Below are 23,941 nucleotides of genomic sequence, written 5' to 3'. Positions count from 1 at the left end.
AATGGTATGTGCTGAATACTCACTTGGCGTTCAGCATTTAGAAGGATAAGGGCATGGACTATGTCCATAGTTTGGCATCCATTGGGAGGAGGATAAATTTCTCTTTTGGAAATGTCCCGCTGAGTGTGGTGACAATGGCGGTGCCATTTGTGGCGTTGCTGGAACCCAGAGTACCCTGGGAGGGAAGTGACGGCACTCACCCCAAGCTCAGTGACTTCCACCAACAGTCCTGTGTTGTGTCTCGTGTATTCGTCTGTATGTCCATGTGTCCGAGATGTGTGTGTGTGTGTGTGTGTGTGTGTGTGTGTGTGTGTGTGTGTGTGTGTGTGTGTGTGTGTGTGTGTGTGTGTGCGTGTGTGTGTGTGTGTTTGACAGTTTAAGTATGTGCCTCAAATCCTGTAACAAAAAAACTAATGGAAGATTCTCATTACTGAATTAAGCATTCATTAATAGGATATGTTGTGGTGCTGTGCACACACGACTCGATTGCCAGAGAGGAAGGCCACAACGTGTTGATACAACAAGAGTCTTTATTCAGAGCTCGCACTTCAGCACTGGGCGGGCTCGAGCTTAGAGTCCGCATATATCTCCCGAGGCCACGCCTTGCCCCCGGGCGTGGACGATGGCCGAAAGGCGGGGCATGCATTTCAGTTCCCCGCCTGGATGCTCGCGCCACCCACTGGTGCGCGGAATTATTGTCCCTTGTGCCCGCCACACGCGCCCCCCCCCCCCCCAGAATTCCCGCGCACCTGAAGGGTGAGCTTGCGGGGAAGCCGGATGACCCGGCCGAAACGCCCCCTGGCGATGCGTGCAGGGCTGGGGGGTAGCGGGACGGCGGGGGTCTGACCGCCGGGGGGCGGCCTCGACGCGGAGGCAGAGCTGCTTGTGGGGGGTGGTCCAGATCGAGGTGGGCCGGCTTGAGGCGGTCCATGGAGATACGATCCGGGGCACCGCCGATGTCGACGGTGAAATATTTGTCCCCGGTCTCCAGCACGCGGAAGGGCCCATCGTACGGGAGCCGTAGCGGTGCCCGGTGGGCATCGTGCCGGACGAAGACGTACTCCGCCGTGCGAAGCTCCAGGGCGACGTGGGAGGACGGGCAACCGTGGCGTGCCGTCGGCACCGGGGCGAACCTCCAGACGGTGTACTGCAGGGTGGAGTGCTGTTGCGCCGTGGACCAAGGAGCCATGGAGTCGGGGATAAATTCGCCCGGTACCCGCAGTGGTTGCCCGAAGACCAGCTCCGCCGAGGACGTGCGCAGGTCGTCCTTGGGTGCCGTCCTGAGGCCCAGCAGGACCCAGGGGAGCCTGTCGGCCCAGCTGCCATCGTGGAGGCTGGCCCGGAGCGCGGCCTTCATCGAGCGATGTAAGCGCTCGCACAGGCCATTGGCCTGGGGGTGGTAGGCCGTGGTGCGGTGCAGTTTGACGCCGAGCCCTTGCGCCACCACGCCCCAGAGCTCCGAGGTGAACTGTGGGCCGCGGTCGGACGAGATGTCCGAGGGGCCACCGAACCGGGCAACCCAAGTGGCGATGAAGGCTTGCGCCACATCCGCCGCAGACGTCGCCACCAATGGCACGGCCTCCGGCCACCGTGTGGTGCGGTCCACCATGGTGAGGAGGTGGGTGAACCCCTGCGAGGGGGGGGCAGAGGTCCCACCAAGTCGACGTGGACGTGGTCGAACCGACGCTCGGGCACCGCAAACGGGGCCAACGGGGCCTGGGTGTGGCGGTGGACCTTTGCGCGCTGGCACGCGAGGCACGTCCTGGCCCAGTCGCGGACGTCCTTCCTGAGGCCATGCCAGACGAACTTTACCGCGACGAGCTTCTGGTAGGCCTTCGTGCCCAGGTGGGACAGGCCGTGGATGGCGTCGAAAACTGGGCGCTGTCAGCCAGCAGGCACGATGGGGCGAGGCCGGCCGAGGGAGACGTCGCACAGGAGGGCTGCGCCCGCGACGTCGAACGACACCTCGGTAACGCAGAGGCCCGTGACGGCGGTCCGCAAGGCCTGGATGCCGGGGTCGGCGGTCTGGTCCTCCACCATCCGGGCATAGTCGATCCCGAGGTGGACCGCGTGCGCGACGGGCCGGGAAAGACAATCCGCCACGGGGTTGTCTTTACCCGTGACGTGACGGATGTCCGTTGTGTACTCGGACACGGCAGAGAGGTGACGCTGCTGCCGTGCCGACCATGGCTCGGCGACCTTGGCCATCGCGAACACAAGGGGCTTGTGGTCAACGAAAGCCGTGAACGGGCGGCCTTCGAGCAGATGGCGGAAGTGTCGGACCGCCAGGTGGAGCCCGAGCAGCTCGCGGTCGAAGGTGCTGTAGCGGCGTTCGTGTGGGCGAAGCTGCCGGCTAAAAAACGCCAGCGGCTGCCAAGCACCACGCACCCACTGCTCGTGCACCGCGCCCACCACGTAGTCCGATGCGTCGGTGGTGTCAGGGAATTTGTAGTGGGGGACTCACAGGACTCCAATGACCGGACACAGGTTACAAAAGGTCTAGTTTATTAAACTGTATTCACTTCATCCAATTACCAAAATGATACCGCATAATATAATGGATCAGGTTAACTCTTTTCGCTGGTCCTTCTCGTTCATCCGACACTCCCGTTCGGTCAGCGCTTCACGTAGCAAGTACTCTCGACTCCAGCCGCAGCTCCCGCTTATATGGACCAACTCGACTTAATCCTCTGTCCGCTGAACTCGTAATCTCTTCTCCGCTGACGTTTCTGGTCGCCTTCCTGGCGCCAGCTAGCCCCCCCTGTTGTGAGTTCCATTTATCAAACAATAGGGGGGTGCTCCAGCCTGGGGCTGTGACCAGGTGTTTCAAGAGATTATCATGTTCGTGCACATTCCTACCTCATTTACAAACTCGTCCTTCACAGAGTTTGCATGTAAAATGTATTTGCTTTGTTACCAGGTTAATTAATAAGTTACCAGTGCCAATTAATAAGTTACGCTGAGTTACTCTTCCACAATTCCCTCATCTTTTTGTTTTTTTTGTTTATATTAACCATTAATCTAAACATCAATATAAGTAAATAATCAATCACTACAAGTAAACATCATTACAAGTATAAGTAAATAATCAATCACTACAAGTAAACATCATTACAAGTATAAGTAAATAATCAATCACTTTGGTAATCAAATTCCCTTGGGCATACACCGTCATCCTGCAAGAATCACAAAACATTTCGTTGGTCATTGACTCCTTCCATATCGTTCAATCTATTGCATTTGCATCACAAATATATTTTCAAAACAACACTTCACCATCACCAAGATACAACAATTTCACTTCATTTTCAAGTTTTGTAAAGCATCTGCACCATCTGGCAAAAAACGTTTTCCTCCACACAAATGTTGACTTTGTTTGAAAGGAAGGGCTGATCACTTGTGTTTGAATCCTGGTATGAAACATTTTCTCCTAATGTCTTCATAGCACCTGCACTACTTCGTGTAGGATTTCGCTGTTGTGGTAACATTGCGGAGTCATAGGCTGACCCTGCTCTCCTTGTAGCATTCTTGCCACTTTTTGCTGTGAACCATAATGATTCCTTGAACAAGGCCTTCGCCCAGTTGTAGTCGACTTGCCTCCTCCCTCATTATGAGTGGGCAGCCAGTATTGGTGTGACGTTGATTGGCCAGCAAGATGTGGAACAGGGATGCCGGATGCATCCACAATGATGTTGGGACCATGGTGTTCAGGTCATTCATGGTCCTTACCAGGAGCAACCAGCAGAATCGTGCACAGCTGTTGTGACAAGGGCACAGCCGTTTTTTGCAGCTCCATGCTGGTTCCCCGGACGTTGGTGAAGTAATAACATATGTCCCCGCATTTCACAGAGGTTGCAGGTAAAATGTCGTTGTCCTGCAACTTCTGATGTGGTGAATGTTCGAAGTCTTCGAACAAGAGTAAGTGATCGCCTTTCTTTCATATGTTGCAGTGTGATCCAGGCAAATGGTCACATAAATTTCCTTGGTGAAGGTAAGCATTCATCTCCAAGTTACACGGGAGAATGTCTTCATCATTCTTTGAGAAAGAGGGTGTATGCCACGATTAACTTCATTTTTTAGCCACAAATTTTCTTTCTCGAACTTCTTCCCAATTCCGTTAGCAATCCCTCCAAAATGTGGTCTCGTCTTATCCTTATGCTCAGTCACATCTGAATCTGCTTTCCGCACACACTGGATCAGATAGGGTACATCTTACCATGAAATCAGCATAATCATGTATATCTTCCGACAGTTTCACATTCAACAATTTGTTTTTTTTTTTTCCTTAACACAAACGTTATATTCATTTATATGCGTCACACAAATAATATTCAATCAGGTATGTATTTTATTACTAATCTAAGAATAGCATTGTATATGATTACAATCACAAACGGGAATATCTAATTCCCAACAACAATTTTCCCAAACCAACAAATTAAGCATAATGTATTATTACCATAATTCCTCTCCACTTTTTCTTTTCCCTCTGTTTTTCTAACAGTGTGTCACTCGTGGTGATATGAGTTCACTGATATTGTAATTGACACAACTCATAACATTGTCGTTATGCCATTATCTTAATTCTACTGTTTATGTCGCCATAAAAGTCTTCCTTTTCTGGTTTCACATTTCTTTCCTCATTTGTCACTTCATGCGTTATCATCGTGTTGTTGGTTACCTTATTCAAACACACCGTCACTAAGGCTTTCAAGCAAGCCACCACTAAAACAATTGCCAATATAACTACTAAACCAACAAACAAGTCTGCTACTCCTTGTATATATTCATACCTATGACATAGTTATATGTCGATGACATTTAACATTATATACCAAACTAACAAGCTTCCTAAAAGGTAAATAAAGAAAATCCCTTAATATGTAACATAATCAGATTATTTGTCTTGCCCTGATCCCCCTATCTCCCGGGGTTGAACTCAATCCCCTGATCATGAGTGTAGTTGTGATACATTTTTCACTCATGTTGTATTAATATCAGCAGGTAATTGTATGTCATGTAGGCAAATAAATGTCACTATCCCAAGTAGGAATATCACATGTTGAAAATGTAATGTTTAACAATGCAAGGGGTGTTAAAATGTAATTCAAATGACTGTAAATCACGACTATCATTTATCTACCACTGAATGTTCTGCTGGGCTGCTAGGTGCAGCCTCATTTTCTGTGGGATCGTCCACCTTAGCCCCATGTCCTTGTTTGCAATGAGGGGCATGAATCCAACTTTCTATTTTGGGTCCATATTTTTTTTTTTTTTCTATTCTTATCAATCTCCTATGGTTTATCAATTTGTTCCAAAACACTGCAACCAAAGGTTTTAACCAAAGCTCTACCAAACTATTTCCAATTTGAACTCAAAATGCTAATTAAACAACAATTCAAAGAATTAACTTCAATGGGTCAACAAACTCATTTTATAAACAGATCTAATTTTCCCATCCAATAATTTTCCTTGCCAAATGTCATATTGCAACACTTTAATAAACCTTCGAAAAATGTCTCCCAAATCAATAAATTCCCTTTTTACTTCCCAAATACTCATCTGTAAATTACATATTCAATTACAGTTTTTTTCCTATTTGTTTGGCCTAAATGGCCACTGAAGTGGCTGCCAACATGCAGTACCGTTTTTATCTACCAAGCAAGTATTCGTCCGCATAAGATCTCTACCAAAATGTTGTTTGTAAAAACAAATCTGGGATTTCTGATTACATGGATGCACACTCTCAGGACATTTCAGGCTGCTTGTTAACAATCCACTACGATTAATTAATTCCTTTACCCACAATCAAATAATTAGTACAAATTGAGGATATTATCCCTATCACATTCATTTATAGATTCATTATGTTGGATCTAAATTTTCTCCTACTGCTGCAAGGAAGAACAATAGCTCTAATAAGTCTTTGTAATATCTCACTTCATTTACCCAGCATCGAAGAATTTATTTACTATCCATTCCCATCTGTTAACCAGTGACTTTGTTTGAACTCCAAAACTTAATTTGATGAATCCCATGTGTATGGTACCACTTATTGAAACCCCTACTTTTGTAGAAAGTATCCAAGTAAGTGTTTTAATACACCCCCTTAACTGTTGCTCATCCATTTCTATGCACCCAGTGAGTACTACTGACACCAGTATGCCAATATAGGTGTGCGAGATTAACAAATATGTTGCAGGTACATGTAACAGCGCGTTCTGAGTATAAATAACGTAACAGCGCGTTCATGTCTGCCCCTTGGTTTAAGATGCACAATGCATTCCGTTTTAAAACTCACAATAGTTCCAATCAGCAAGATTTTCTTTACTATTTTCCCATATCATCTATGCCTAATACACATCCATACATGCAGCACAATTTATATGCTGATAAAATTCAAGTTTATATATATATATAAATCCATGAGCAGAGTATTCTGGGAAGTCAGTGTAAGACCTCTCCCAAATTTGGATAATTTTGTACTCCCTCATTTCCTTTTATGAAGCTCATATCCATAAATAGCTGTTATTCTCATATAAATTCTATCAAAATGGAATCCCCAAATTACTCACAATTTTACTATGAATGAATAGCTGCTCATAACCCAGCACATCAAATCTTTATATTCCATCTCCCTTGACAAAAGAGATAATGTTCATAATCAAATTTTATTTCTATTTTATTTTACGGATTCTCTGCATATTCAATCCCATCCACATAAAACTATCCATTTCCAGACAGGCACACTGTCGGTGTCAACAATCTTGTAAGATTGATACACAAAACAATAAAAACACTAACATTGACACACAAAAATACACACACACCTGCATTATGCGTATTTGTTTGCGTTGGAACTATTATTTACAGATCAAGATGGGTGTCAATTTTATTTCAATTTCATAAAATTTGTCCTTCAATTTTAGAAATGCTAATACACAAATGGACCAAAAGCTTATTCTTAGAAAACCCCTATGATGTCACATTGAAATTACCCTTTCAGTTCCCACAATAATTTATCCAAATTTGACTACACACCCATTTGCATGTCAGTCGACCACTGACCTATCAATCATGCGGAACACTAGTCCGAAATTCCCACCTGATCATCATGTGACTCTTGTCACTTAGTTTCAAAAATTTGCAAAGCAATTGTTCCAACTTTGTAAATTTAAAATTGTGTGACCAACATAAAAGATCCAATTTCGGCATGTGATCAATTAATTACTAATTTGCTTACAAGCAAAAGAAAAAATAAATAATTCTTGCTCCGAAAACTTTTCAGACCCAAGAATCATTGACAGTTATTCATGTTTGTCCAGTAATCGAATCTGTTGAGGCCAATCATCATTTGGGATTTGCAGCAATGAAGGCCTAATCATTGTCTGAGGTATCGGTCAGCACTGGTACCCTTGATCTTGGTTTACCCTATTAACTTGTCTTCCTTTTGGTATACGGACATCCTCTTTTCCAATGTCCCATCCGTCCACACTTGAAACACCGGTTTCTGTCGTTGTCTGATCTGTGCACCTGTGCACTTGTATTGCTGGGCTGCATCTCTACATCCCTGAGTTGCCACTGCAATCTCTCGTTATCTCCTGAAACACGAAAAAATTCTCTGTACCGTCCTTTTTGGGGAGACAACTGGAAATCTGATGGGACAACTGTCACTTTCATTCCTAATTTCGAGGGCAGTTGTGCATTTGTCTCCTCCACTGTATCCTGTATCCTTTTTATTTTAAGTTCTAGATCCGTTATCCGTTCTTGCTGTTCCCGTTGTCTGGATTCACCATCCCAAAGATGGAATGCAAGCCAGTCTACCGTTAGATTCTGTCTCTTCCTGGCTTTCAATCTTTGTTCCAATCTTTCCAATCGACTTCGCTCAAATGTACCATCTCTTGGAAACTCCTCATCATGTCCCTTTGTCCACAAATACCAATTCTCGACCTGCCTTATAGCTTCGGCACCATAACGGTCGTACATATGATGTGTACAAGTACCTTTTTGTGGAATTTCTGGTTGTCCTTGTGTATTCTTGCAGGCTCCATTTCCCATTCTGCCTTTTATCAAAGTAGCGTTGGATGTGTTGTAGCTTGTTCCAGGTTCCTCTAAAGCTTCACTCGTACCTCCAGGAAGGATCTCTCCACCTGTTCGCACGGTGATTTCCAGAGAATCTCCCTCAGCTGTGGCTTTTGCACAATCCAATCTCACAGATCAGTATTTGCAGATGAGCCGGAGGGTCAGTATGAAGTGGGTGAATCCTCAGGTGTCCGCTCTGTTTGACGGGGAAATCACACAATGGTAACCACACATACATATCTGTATATAAACTCACCACCTTGCTCAATTTTCCCAGGTTGTCTCCACATTGATAATATCTCGCAAAGATATCAAAGCTTCTTTCTTGAGACCGCATTTTCATCAATCAAACAATCAATATATTCAATTCAATTTATTCAGTTCAATTTATGCAATTAAATTCAATCAATTAGATTCAATCAATTAACAATTCAATCAATTATTCAATTTCAATTAATTCATCAATATTCATCAATAAATCAAATTAATCATTTTGAATGACTCCTTGCATAAGCCCTTTCCCCAATGATGTCAGGACAGGTCCATCCATTGACTGAGATCGACTCATCGGTCGTCACCTCTGGTTTGTACCTCATGTCAATTGATGAATCACCGTCCTGTCCTAGGGTCATATCTGACATATTTCCCCATTTTGCCTGGTCTCCACAAATTTTCTTTGCAACCACTAAAGGCAACTCATCCTTCATTCGTGAGACAGCCAAAATGGATGGCAGATATTAAAGTTCATTGGAAAAAAATCTCATCATTTTTTCCTTTAATAGTACCCAAAATCTCTTGGCAATTTAAATTTCGTAAAACTACTGAAATAAGACTGTAAAATTCCTTCAATCATGCTAAATTTTGAAGCTCCATTGCTTGTAACACCCAATTTATCCCATAGGGCTTGAAAGTTCTTTCCCAAGTTCATGCAATCATTCTGCATTTGAACCCTATGATATCATTCATAATAATCATCATGATTTTATAGTCATGGTCATATCATAATCATCTATTTAAAACGAACATTTCCTTTATCACCACAATTATGTGGTATAATCAACAATAGAATAAAACTGTACATAGCAACAGGCTACCTCATGGCCACTCAGTATACCTATTGACAATAAGTCATAACAATATCGAATAATCATTGAACAATTCAAAAATCGCTTCCACTGCTCCAGCCGCAGCATTCGTCATTTTGTTTGCTCATCCGCATGACCAAAACGAAATAAAGGGAGCTCAACCATTACACAGCGCTTTTAATGGCGCATGCCATAGAAACTCAACGCAATTTCGACTCAGCCAGAAAACGAGCAAATTTTGCAGGATGTTAACTGGAATTAGTCGTGAAAATATATCCAAAATACACAAAAAATACACATCCACAAAATAAACAACAAACCCAAACAAACCCAAGGTCGACCCTCTTACACAGTAAATTACATCATTTCAGCATCGTATTGATTGCTGAAATATTCCAGGGTTTATACATACCTTAAAAGAGGTATGCGTGGTGTTGCCCCCTCCCACGTTTATTCCAGGGTTTATACACACCTTAAAAGAGGTATGCGTGGTGTTGCCCCCTCCCACTTTTAATTCCTCATTAAATTACTTATTAAATTACTTATTAAATTACTCATTAAATTACTCATTAAATTACTCATTAAATTATTCGTTAAATTACTCATTAAATTACTCATTAAATTACTCATTAAATTATTCGTTAAATTACTCATTAAATTACTCATTAAATTACTCATTAAATTACTCAGTAAATTACTCAGTAAATTACTCATTAACTTAACTTACATAGTTTCAGCATTGTATTGATTGCTGAAATATTCCAGGGTTTATACACACCTTAAAAGAGGTATGCGTGGTGTTGCCCACTCCCACTTTTAATTACTCATTACATCGTTTCCATTAAAAAACATCGCTTCTACTGCTCCAGCCGCAGCATTTGTCACTTTGTTTGCTCATCCGCATGACCAAACCGAAATAAAAGGAGCTCAACCATTACACAGCGCTTTTAATGGCGCATGCCATAGAAACTCAACGCAATTTCGACTCGGCCAGCAAACGAGCAAATTTTGCAGGATGTTAACTGGAATTAGTCGTGAAAATATATCCAAAATACACAAGAAATACACAAAAATACACTCCCACACAAATAAACAACATTTATTCCGTTCAACAGAACAAACATTTCCTCTATCATGACACGCATGTCTTCAAAATTATATGACCAAGAGAAAAAGTAAAATTAATTAAAACTGCGGGCAGTGATGATCCGGGGACCATACCGCTCCATCCTGATTGGACGAGTGCGTGCTAGAGTCGTTAACAACGACAGTCCAGATCCGATTGTTCAAAATTTCAACTCAATCGATCGAAAAATGAATGCAGGGATGCATTTTAAAGGTGCAGTGGCACTAACTGAGTTGCCACGAATATGGCCACGAAATTGCCAATATGGCCATCACAAAATATTTTCCTTAATCAATTGGCTCATAGCATAACCAATCTGCAAGTATTTCATCCGAAGATGTATCTCTCAGGAATTTTAATTAAATAAGTCATTTATAAATCAACGAGTTAATTTATTAAATGATTAATCAATAAATCAATATTTTCCTTGACAGCCACATCACTTGGTCAGTGTCATGTCCAAATATCAGCTTCCTTACTCAAAAGGTGCCTGAGTTAATGTAATGTAATTACTGTAATAAGATTACTGCAATTACTGTAATGATTACTGTAATTACTGTAATTACCGGAACTGTAATTACTGTAATTACCTCAGGTAATTACTGTAATGTAATTACTGTAATGTAATAAGAAATGTAATTAATTAAATAAGTACGGGTTCCAACAACAAGTTCCAACAACATGTTCCAACAACAAGTTCCAACAGCAAGTTCCAACAACAAGTTCCAACAAGTTCCAACAGCAAGTTCCAACAGCAAGTTCCAACAACAAGTTCCAACAAGTTCCAACAACAAGTTCCAACAGCAAGTTCCAACAACAAGTTCCAACAGCAAGTTCCAACAGCAAGTTCCAACAACAAGTTCCAACAACAAGTTCCAACAAGTTCCAACAAGTGCCAACAGCAAGTTCCAACAACAAGTTCCAACAACAAGTTCCAACAAGTGCCAACAGCAAGTTCCAACAACAAGTTCCAACAACAAGTTCCAACAACAAGTTCCAACAAGTTCCAACAAGTGCCAACAGCAAGTTCCAACAACAAGTTCCAACAACAAGTTCCAACAAGTTCCAACAAGTGCCAACAGCAAGTTCCAACAACAAGTTCCAACAACAAGTTCCAACAAGTTCCAACAACAAGTTCCAACAACAAGTTCCAACAACAAGTTCCAACAAGTTCCAACAACAAGTTCCAACAGCAAGTTCCAACAACAAGTTCCAACAAGTGCCAACAGCAAGTTCCAACAACAAGTTCCAACAACAAGTTCCAACAAGTTCCAACAACAAGTTCCAACAACAAGTTCCAACAACAAGTTCCAACAACAAGTTCCAACAGCAAGTTCCAACAACAAGTTCCAACAGCAAGTTCCAACAACAAGTTCCAACAACAAGTTCCAACAACAAGTTCCAACAACAAGTTCCAACAAGTTCCAACAACAAGTTCCAACAGCAAGTTCCAACAACAAGTTCCAACAAGTTCCAACAGCAAGTTCCAACAAGTTCCAACAACAAGTTCCAACAACAAGTTCCAACAACAAGTTCCAACAAGTTCCAACAGCAAGTTCCAACAGCAAGTTCCAACAACAAGTTCCAACAAGTTCCAACAAGTGCCAACAGCAAGTTCCAACAACAAGTTCCAACAACAAGTTCCAACAAGTTCCAACAAGTGCCAACAGCAAGTTCCAACAACAAGTTCCAACAACAAGTTCCAACAAGTTCCAACAACAAGTTCCAACATTAACCCACACCAAAACCTCTGACATCCCACCATTAACACCTATTGTAAGCGTGCCGAATCAGTAAGCATCACCCCTTCTATGAGCCTCGACCAGAGGGTGGTTGTTACTCACAAACACCATTTCCTGTAATTATCTCTCACTAGGGCATGCCCGTACTATATATATATCTAAAATTATATCCCCCGCCGAGCAAGTCGCTGGCTCCAAGTCGAGTGCTTTGAACAAAAAAAAGAAGTACTCTAAACGGTGGTTTTTTATTCAACCGTGAAGCATGTCTCAAAGGCTTCTTGATGGACCTGGACAAAATTTGATGCAATTTTTTTTCTCAATCGCCATCTTTCATCATAATTCTGGACCGGCATGAGGGGGGGTTGTCTGTCATGAATTTATAGGCATGGCGGGAAAACTGAAAAAAATTATTTATTTAAAACGGGTGTACACGATTGTACACGTGTACGGACGGACCTTACCGAACCGGCAAACAAGTCGCTTCCTGCACATCAGTGGTGCGTTTCTTCGTGGCGCGTGTCAGAAGAATTACACAGCGCAGGAAAAATACGTATTTACAGAAATCGTTAAAAAAAAAACTCGGATAATCGCTAAAATCGTTGTGGCCGGTGTACCATATTGGAAATATATATATATATATAAATATAATTCCGTTTCCCGAGCAAGTCAAGTGCTTCGAACAAGTGCAAAAAAAGTAGTACTTTATCCGTGTGCGGGTGGGTAAACGAGTGTACCGGCCTTACACGTCCTGGAAGCAAGCGGTCGCAAGGTGCACACTTGCTTCGTTTCCTTCCAGGTTACAGTAAGGCCCTTTAATAACCAGCGCAAAAATACGTATTTACAGAAATCATTTAAAAAAAACGAATAAATTGCTACAGTCGTTTATCGAAATCCCATTCGTGATGGCTCACGCCACCTATATCGCGGCATCGGTGCGCAAAGAAGCCCCAGACCACCTGCTCCCCCATGTATGTACCCATAACTTCCAAGTTCGTAAATCATATTGGACCAAACAAGACACACTCACCTTTTAAAGACTTGTTTGTGTCCAGTTGATGTCAGCGGTGCCTCCAAGATTGTCAGGGAATTTGTAGTGGGGGACTCACAGGACTCCAATGACCGGACACAGGTTACAAAAGGTCTAGTTTATTAAACTGTATTCACTTCATCCAATTACCAAAATGATACCGCATAATATAATGGATCAGGTTAACTCTTTTCGCTGGTCCTTCTCGTTCATCCGACACTCCCGTTCGGTCAGCGCTTCACGTAGCAAGTACTCTCGACTCCAGCCGCAGCTCCCGCTTATATGGACCAACTCGACTTAATCCTCTGTCCGCTGAACTCGTAATCTCTTCTCCGCTGACGTTTCTGGTCGCCTTCCTGGCGCCAGCTAGCCCCCCCTGTTGTGAGTTCCATTTATCAAACAATAGGGGGGTGCTCCAGCCTGGGGCTGTGACCAGGTGTTTCAAGAGATTATCATGTTCGTGCACATTCCTACCTCATTTACAAACTCGTCCTTCACAGAGTTTGCATGTAAAATGTATTTGCTTTGTTACCAGGTTAATTAATAAGTTACCAGTGCCAATTAATAAGTTACGCTGAGTTACTCTTCCACAGTGGTGAGGGCGATCGGTGCATCGGGCGCCGGGTGCGCCAGCATGGTGGCGTTGGCCAGGGCCAGCTTTGCGCCCGCAAACGCCGCGGCCTTCGGCTCCGACCAGGCGATGTCACCTTTGCCCGGCTTGCCCTGGAGGGCCACGTGCAGGGGGCGGAGGAGCTGGGTGACGTGGGGCACGAAGCGGTGGTAAAAATTTACCATGCCCAGGAACTCCTGGAGCCCCTTGATCGTGCGGGGGTGCGGGAAATCCCTGACACCCTCCACCTTGGCCGGTAAAGGGACGGCCCCGTGCCTGGTGATGCGGTGCCCCAAGAAGTCGATGGCGGCGACGCCGAAACGGCACTTTGCGGGGTTGATGATCAGGCCATGCTGGCCCAGGCATTCGAAAAGCATGCGGAGGTGGAGCAGGTGCTCCTCCCGGGACGTGCTCGCGACTAGGATGTCATCCAGGTAGACATAGATGAAAGGTAAGTCGCGCAAGACGCTGTCCATGAGCCATTGGAATGCCTGGGCCGCATTCTTCAACCCAAAAGGCATTCACAGGAACTCAAAGAGGCCGAAAGGGGTGATGACGGCCGTCTTTGGGACATCGTCCGGTTGGACGGGGACCTGGTGATAGCCCCGGATGAGGTCCACCTTGGAGAACACGGTCGTGTTTGCCAACCGGGCGGAAAAGTCCTGGATATGTGGGACCGGGTAGCTGTCGGCGGTGGTGGCATCATTGAGCCGGCGGTAGTCACCGCACGGCCGCCATCCTCCGCCGGGCTTCGGCACAATGTGCAGAGGAGAAGCCCAAGCGCTGTTAGAGCGCCGTACGATCCCCAGCCGCTCCAGCGTGGCGAACTCCGCTTTCACCATGGCGAGCTTCGTGGGGTCGAGTCGGCGTGCCCGGGCGTAGACCGGCGGCCCAACCGTGGGGATATGGTGCTCCACCCCGTGTTTGACGGCCACCGCTGAGAAGGTGGGCCGCATGAGGGCCGGGAAACTGGCGAGGAGGCGGGTAAACCCGTCCGCTGCCGGAAGCGTGCAGACTAACCTCGCCGGGACGGAACCTTTCAGCAAGCCGCTTGGCAAGCTGCTCGGTGAGCCGCTCAGCGAGCTGCTCAATGAGCCACTCAGCGAACAAGCGACCGAGCTGAAGGTTTCGGCCTGGACGAGACGTCTGCGCTTAAAGTCGACCAACAGCCCATGCGCACATAGGAAGTCCGCGCCGAGCAGGGCCATTGGCACGCTGGCGGTGATGAATGACCATTGAAAGCGCTGCCCTCCGAACCGCAGTGAGAGGCAATGCTTCCCGAATGTGCGGATGGGTGTACCGTTGGCGGCAAGCAAAGCGGGGCCCCGGCCCGCGGCTTGCTTGTCGGACGCGGAGGCAGGGAGGACGATTACCTGCGCTCCCGTGTCGCAAAGAAAACGGCGCCCGGACAAGGTGTCCGTGATGAACAGGAGGCTGCCGGAATGGCCGACGCTCAGTGCCGCAAGTGAGCGCCGGCCCGGTCGTTTCCCGACCCGTCAAAAGAACACGGCGGGCGGCACGTTTTAGCCTTGCGGCCGAACCTGGCATGGTAGTAGCACCAGGTTTGCGGCGGTGGCGGCCGCGCCGGCGGCGGTGGTGGTGGTGGTGGCGGCGGCAGTAGTTTGGCGGGGCGCAGCAGCGGCCACGAGGGAAGCCGGGGGCGCTGTAACCTCTGCACCGGGATCCACTACGGCAGCACCGTAAACCGACCGCGTGTCGCAGGCCGCGAAAAACTTGTCGGCCTCTCCGGCCAGGGCGCGGGGTTCCGTGATGTTGGAACCGGCCAGCGCGAGGCGCACCTGTATCGGTAGCTGGCGGAGGAAATGTGCGCGGAACAAGAAATCCAGGCGCTGGTCTCCAAGCAGAGACAGCATGAAATCCATCCGGACGGATGGTCGTGTGTCGCCGAGGGCGGGAAGGTCCAGGAGGCAGTCGGCACGTTCGATCTCTGTGAGCCTGAACGTGGCGAGGAGGAGACGTTTGAGTGCCTCGTACTTGTGGTCGCCCGGCGGGCGCCGAAGGATGGACACGACGCGGGCGGCCGTGCCGGGCCCGAGGGCGGCGACCATGTGGTAGTACCGGGTCTCGTCCGCCGTGATGCCCCAGAGTTGGAACTGAGCTTCGGCTTGCACAAACCAAACGTCGGCTTGCGCTTCCCAAAACTCCGGGAGTTTCATTGCGACGGCGTTGGTAGCCATGGCGCGTTTGGGGGTCAGCAATGGCTGAACCAATCGGGCTCACCAGTGTGGTGCTGTGCACACACGACTCGATTGCCAGAGAGGTAGGCCACAACGCGTTGATACAACAAGAGTCTTTATTCAGAGCTCGCACTTCAGCACTGGGCGGGCTCGAGCTTAGAGCCCGCATATATCTCCCGAGGCCACGCCTTGCCCCCGGGCGTGGCCGATCGGCCAAAAGGCGGGGCATGCATTTCAGTTCCCTGCCTGGACGCTCGCGCCACCCACTGGTGCGCAGAATTATTGTCCCTTGTGCCCGCCACAATGTGCTATTAATGCATTATTATGATTTTTGCAAATGGGGGCAGTATCACTTTGTAACCATGACAATGAAATCATGACTGCTTAAAATAGCAAAGAAATAAAAATCTGAACAAATGTTCCACCTCCGTGCTGTCGACACATTAAATATCTCCACTTTATATCTTAAATACCATTATATATCTCCATGACACGCTATGAATACCTTGTGATTTTTCAACAGGTTTGAAAGTCAGCACCCTTATCATTATCATACTAAAATATGCAATTTGGTGTTTGTCTGTCTCTGTCTCTGTCTGATGAATTTTTGACCACCGTCGTTACTTATCCAATCTCAACTAAACTTGACAGGATGACGAAGGGTTACATAATGAAGGTTGTAGCGCATTCATTTGCCCTCCTCCCCAAGGGGGTTTTCACCCCCGAGCTGGTTTTCCCGACCATTGCCGTCAATTGAGTTGCGTGTTGAGGTGTATATCCATGTTAAGTTAGCTTTATCGTGGCGTTTTTCCAAGGCCAATTCTAAAAGTAACAATAATAGCATAATATCTATCTATAATTCCAGTAATCTCTGTGTGTTTGTTTGTTTGTACGTTTGTCTGTGACCGCTGTTTCTCGACAACCACGGGTCCGATATACTTTAAACTTGCCAGGTATCTGGGGACCCGAGGATGTGCCTTTTCAAGGTTTCATATTAATCGGACAATTACTTACCGAGCTATGTCCAAAAAACGATTCAACCAATCAGAGAGCAGCGAGCTATCGCGTGTGCCGAACGTGGCGAACACACTCTGCCTCGGATGGCACATTTGAGAGCGTATTCATTTATTTCCCGTCGGCAAACTATGTTGGCGCTAAACGATGTTTTAAAACTAATTAAAACCCCGGGGGGATTGTCACTGTACTCGCAAGCCGTTCGCCGTTCGCTTTGGCGTTGCGAATGGACCAAAACATTTCATGAACCAAACCATTTCATGTAAAGCGTTCGCCGTTCGCTTTGGCGTTGCGAATGAACCAAAACATTTCATGGACCAAACCATTTCATGTAAATAGAGGGGGGGATATAATTTTAGATATAGATATAGTACGGGCATGCCCTAGTTATTACAAAACGATATTATTAATTCCATTAATATCCCACCACCCCAAGGTGTTTTCCTCCTTGAAATAATGTCAAGTCAACGTTTATAAATAGCTTATCATGGCGTTTCCGTGGGAACAACGGCCCAACGGCCTCGACCAGAGGTAAAAATATTATAAACCACAAACATGCATGATTAGCTTTTCAAAAACAGTCGCTAATGCTGTTTATAACACTAAGCAAAGAAATTTGGAGGAATCCAGACATCCGTGAGGTAAGTTTTACTTACAGAACTGAGCGAAGATCTACTGTACTCTATATACCCCACAAGGGTGGGGTAAATAACATGACCCTTCCTGGCGCTAACATGGCGTTTTTCATGGCGGTCTTTTGAAACTCGCTCCTACTGTTTAACACGAAACTGAAAGGGAGGAAGCCCAGGTTGTGCTTATTTGCCAAGCTGCTAGCTAGCGCTTGCCAAGCCAGCCGTTCCTTAACGGTTTTGAATGGAGTGCTTGCTGGAATGCTTAAACCAAATGGCGCACTCTCCACAAGAAACTTGGTAAATGAACACACCCAATGTTCTTGAGAACCGACCATAGATCGACTGTAATCTATATACCCCAAAGAGGAATGACCCTTCCTGCCCTTCCCGTAGTGTGCGGGTGTACTAGTTATTAAAATGCAGTATTTTAAAAACCTGTTGCTTTTGTTTTGAGCCGCAGATTCGCCCTCTGGTGTAATTAAATTATCATCAAACCAAAGGTGCAGCAAGCTTCAATGCGTAGACCCAATTATATAATTATTACAGTACGAGTAACTGCATCTCAATCCTGGCAGTTTATCCATGATAGTCTTGGGTCACCCATTAAGGAGACATGGCATCATTACATATTGGCATCGGAGTGGGATTGTTGAACCCGTTAAAATGTCATTACCAAATGGCGTCTTTGGAGTGTGAGTCCACACTCCACTATATCTTGCTTCATTGAGAATATAATTTGGCAAGATTTTTGAACTTTAGAAATTTTAATTTGTGTTGGCTATAAAGAGAAGGTCGAGAAAATCATGTTTTAGATTGGAGATGACCTGAGATGGTGGTGAACAGATGTATTCAAGACCTGGATAGTGGGGCGGCTTAGCCCAAATATTCAAAAGAATTGTGCATTTTGTGATACAAGCACCAAATTTGGCACAAATGTACATTAATATGTTGCGAACATTTTCATATATTGGGCCACTTGAAATTCCGTAATTTTTTTTTTCAAATTTTTTCAAATTTCGTAATTTCAAATTTTTCGGGTGACACCGTCACAATTTCGGTCTTCGAGGCCGGCCGATAGGCAAAGTGTGACCGGAAGGGACGAGGTTCTCCTGACCACGTGGCCCTCGATCTGGGAAGCGAGAGGCGTTCCATTAGTGGACGCGCCCCTCACGCCCGACTTTTGGGCGGCCCCGGCAGGCCGTTTGTTTTGACGTTCCGTGACAGGCCCCGCACCCCCACCTCCGGGCCGACCGGAAGCTTGTGCTGAGTACATCATACCTGAACAACTCAGTGAGGCAGAACACAGCAGTGCACACCAGGGTGACCCCTTCAGTGCATAAACCAATTAACCTGTCCACTGCAGGGCATATAGAAATGAAGTTATTTTCTGCATATAATAATAATATAAGTTCAGTTCTATATAACAATTTCTGTTATCACCACTACCACTACAACTACCACTACTACAAGCTTTGTCTGGAATTTTGTGGACAAACAGACATACAGACAAGCTGGGATCAAAACATTACCTCCTTCCACCATTGAGTGTAGAGGTAAACATCATGGAAATTATATCATGCCCTAGATTTAATTCATGCTTACCCGTGTATTTGCTTCACTGGTTCACAAGGTCTTTTGCATACATGTAATTCAGACTCTCGTCTTCATTGCTGACCACACAATGTTCGCAACATATTAATGTACATTTGTGCCAAATTTGGTGCTTGTATCACAAAATGCACAACAGGTTTGCTCTGCTGCTACACTATGGGCCCAGGTTTTGGGTGAGTGATCTTGGGGCACTTCAGCCTTGAAAGGGAGAGGAGATGAAAGAATTCCGTTGAGTGCCACATGTTGGCTACGAGAGCAGAGGAAGTGAGTAAGCAATGTGTGTAATTGGTCTTGGATGCCATGGGCAGAGAGTTTGGAGAGCAAGGTGGGATGGATGCCAGACTGTATCAAAGCACGAGATATGTCCAGAGAGATAGCCCTGACCTCGTGTCTGACATTGAGGGACTCTATCCATTCAATGTCATATAAATGGATGACTTATGTGACCTTGACTTTTGACATATAAACCTCAAAAACAATACTTGTTGCTTGTGATGCCCTCTATCAGATGGTTAGGTTTTGTGAAGATTGGAGTAAAAATGTGACCTGTAGGTCATTGACATACAGACAGACAAACAGACAGAATAACAGGCAAGACCAACCAATATACTTGCAAATCTTCAATTTCACAAGTAACAAACAAACAAGAAATATGTCATGCATAGCACGATACTTGCTAAATCCCTAAATAAGTTGTTGGCCTATGATGACCTCAAAAATACTTGGTGGTTGAATTCAGTGACCAGGTATGCAAATCCCCTTAAATATTTTAAGTCAATCGGATGAAAATTGAGAATTTTAGAAATTCGGCCTATGCTGACCTTTTGGCCTATGTTGACCTCAAAAATAGTTGGTGGTTGAATTCAGTGACCAGATATGCAAGTCCTCTTCAAATTTCAAGTAAATAGGATCAAAATTGAGGATTTTAGAAACTTGGCCTATGTTGACCTAAGTTGACCTCAAAAATACTCAGTGGTTTAATTCAGTGACCAGGTATGCAAATCCTCTTAAATAGTTCAAGTCAATCGGATGAAAATTGAGAATTTTAGAAATATGGCCTATGTTGGACCTTTTGGCCTATGTTGACATCAAAAATAGCTTTGTTCCAATGGTTATTTTTAGAATCCTCACTGAATCTCTGACAGCCTCCACTTGTAGCTTGTTTGTAGTGATATTCCCTGGAATGTTTTTTAAGTGCCCAGTAAGGGTTTTCTTGATCTTTCCTATTGCTCCGACTATGACTGGTACAATTTCAGCTTTCTTCAATTTCCAAGTCCTCTTGACCTGATTTTTAAGCTCCTATTTGAGCATTTTCCTGGTTTTTGAAGCATTTAGTCCAAAGTCATTGGGAACTAAAACTTCAATCAACAGTGCCGTCTTTTCCTTTTAGTATTTCAGCACTATGTCTGGTTGCAATGCTTTGTTTGCAATGTCCACACTTGACGAGATCATCTTGTCATACATAAGCACTATAATCTTCATTTTCCAGGATCGGATTTGATTTGTTTCCATGTTTGTTCTGGAACCAGAATGTTGAAATGTTTGCAGATGTGCCAGTGGATTACTCCACAGACGCTGTCATGTCTTTCTGTGTACAACTGTTCTGACATGAGTTTTTTACATCTTGAAAGGAGGTGACTGGTACTTTCTGTTTCTACCCCACAACACCTGCATTTTTCCGATCGGCTCAATCCCTGCAGTTTCTTAAAGCCATTAGTGTAGTGTCCCTGGTCTTGGGCATTTATGACGATTCGTTCTCCATCACAATTAATTTGACCTCTTCTTAGCCATTCCAATGAGCCTTCCTTGCCAATCCATGTTCTGTCAAGCTCGTTTTTTAAGTTTACCTGCTCTTTTGTCATTCTCTCATTGTCCGAGTATATCTGCTGATATTTATTTTTCTAGTTTTCCTTTTTCATCTTTGTGATCATTGGGTCTATATTTTTTCTGTTTCGCTTTCCTGTGCAGTATCCTGAACTTGCACCTGGAAGTTTGTTGCTAAATGTGTTAAGGATACCTTTTCTGATTTGTTGTTTTCTTGTTTGTGCACAAATCTCATTCGATAGTCTGTTGACCTTTTCACTTGCTCCGCTAGTCCTACACACACTGTTCTGTGCACTTGGTTCAGCTCCATCAGACCTCCTCCTCCTCCTCGTCTCGGCAAGTAAACCCTCGGAACGCATTGGTTTTTGTAGATTATCTTGTGCATCGTTAGAAGTTTCCTTGTTTCGATGTCTAAGTTGTTGCGTCCAGTTTATAATTAATTGCACAGCTATACTGGAGACATTGGAGACAGGGATGACTTCAGAATTAGTCTTATTCTGCGTAGGTGCTCTTTCCTGATTATTTTACGCATTTTTTGTGTTGAACCTGGGGACCTTCTTCTATTCCGAGATATTTTAAGATCCTTCGTTTTCTAGTTCCTGTATTGTTGTACTTTCATCGATTGAGATGTTGTGTGTTCTTTTTTGTTTTACCATTTAGTAATGTAGGCCATTGCGTCACGATACCATAACCACTCCTGCCATAATCTAGAGGGGAATTGCCACGTATCAGCATTGATGCAACCAGCAGATCGAATTCATCATTGAATCCCAGTAAATAATTCGAGAGAATTCACCAAACCAAACACGTACCTATTCCTAAATGCACTTATTATATCGTGAGCAGCCGTTGATTTGTATTTATTTCATGATTACAACTTTTAATCAACTATACAATCTGCAAGACTTTCCTTCGCAATGATAATTTTCCATTTGAGTGCTCATTCTTTATACTGTTCGCAATTGATTTGATGACACTGAAAAGCGGCTCGTTCATTGGAAGCTTAAAATCAGCTCCGAGCAGGATGAGATAGAGAAAGTGACAAAGTGTGCATCAGTGGGTTTTGCCTACTGGTCGCTCTGATTACAGCTGTTGATTTTTGCATCCAATGCTTTTTGATTTGTTTCCAAATTAATTTATATGGGAGTTTATGAAAGTCTATGATCGTCTTTGAATAGGCAAGCCGTGACACTTGTGCCAAGGAATGTCTGTAAATGCAATTGGATTAAACATTTATTGATTTTAACATTCATTAGAGCATTAGTCTCACAATTTTTTGTTTATTACTTTTTTCCATACAAATTCTAGGCTTATGGAGGAGCATGGTACAGAGGGTACAAATCATTGAAGGAAGAGATGAATGCAACAAGCAAGGAAATGACTGCAAAGGAAAAAGAGAGAGAGAGAGAGGAAGGGAGGGAGAGAGAGAGACAGAGACAGAGATGAAAGGAAATAAAGTAATCTGCAAGTATGAGAAGTTGAGTTTGGTAGCTTGGGTCAATGGGGGTAGAATACATAATATGTAGGTAGGGATTCAAGATTCAGGATAAGCAATGGGGGTGCAACATGAGATTGCTCTTCACCACTGGAATGAAGCCCTGGATGAAGAGTGCAAATGATGTCTCCAAAAGGTAGGTACTGTAAGAATTTGTGCATTCTGGAGGGGCTGGAGAGGGCTGAGAGAGCAGAGAGAGCAGAGGAGGCTAGACTGGGGGAGATGGCTTAAAAAAAGAAGAAGAAAGAAACAGATGTCACTGACCTGTTTGTGATGTGAGAAAAACAGGCCTCGTCCTTCGGCCTAATTGCGGGACATTTAAATAATGCTGAGAGCTTTAGATATCACAATATGCAGGAGAGACGGATGTGATGCTGAGGTGCCATCACATTAGACAGAGCAGGACTCCATTCAATTATGAACAGAAAACTATCGGGGACGCTCTTTGCGGTCGCTTATCTTCCCCCATTTGCGGTAGTTGACCTATAAAACCCCCAACGCAAGTCAGGTACCGAATCTTCCCCATTTTTCCCTGCTGCTCGGATTCGTCAGGGCAGCATGCCGATCAAGCCCTATGGACCGGCCCTTTTCCTCCTGTCTCTTTTCTCTCTCTCTCTTTGTTTAACTCTGTCATGGCCCTGACTTTGTGAAGGTGGGGTGCACCATCCTGGATATGAGGATTCTCTGGGATGCTACTGCAAGATCGATCAGCCGTCTCCACGACGTGGGTTTGATCAAGAGAACTGTCCGGGGCTATGCAACAAGAACAACAACAACTAGAACGGGCACTCGGTAGAGCGCATACCTTCGCCGCAGCTACTGTTCTGTACTTGGCATGGGAGTGTAGGGAACAGAACAGTGAACAGTTTGGTGCTGATTTCATGCAAATCGGATAAGAATTGACCGAGTTATGACAAAAAACGCACATTTTGCAAGGTCGTGACCCCCCTGACCTTTGACCCGATTGCTCCCAAAATCTAATCAAATGTGTCCCGTATAATAACCAATCATCCCACCAAATTTCATGCAATTCGGTTGAATACTTTTTGAGTTATGCGAATAACATACACACACACACACACACAGACATACAAATAAATACACAGCGATCAAAACATAACCTTCCGCTTTTGCGAAGGTAACAACAACAACTATGAACAAAGACCTTGTAGGGGAACTGTGAGTAGTTTTGAATTTTCAAGGAAAGACTTGGAATGACGAGGATGTCCAGTCTGATGGCTACCTTTGAAGGCCAGCTGTGGTGTACGCTCAACCCATGAAAGGTCGTGGTTGATGGTGAGGCCGAGTTCAAGAGACTGAACTTCTTCCAGTGATTGACCATGGAAGTTCAGACAGGTGGATTTAATTGACAATTCTTCCGGAGTGAGAGGGTGAGACTTGTAGGATACATATTTAGTGTGGGTGTACCTGTCTTTGTCTAATTATGAATCTTACCTGTTTAAAATAATAAGGGTGTATGGTTACCTTGGTATTG

This window comes from Myxine glutinosa, chromosome 10, assembly GCF_964187855.1.
Source record: "Myxine glutinosa chromosome 10, kmMyxGlut1.1, whole genome shotgun sequence".
NCBI classification, from domain to species: Eukaryota; Metazoa; Chordata; class Myxini; order Myxiniformes; family Myxinidae; genus Myxine; species Myxine glutinosa.
Note: the sequence above shows the minus strand (reverse complement) of the source record.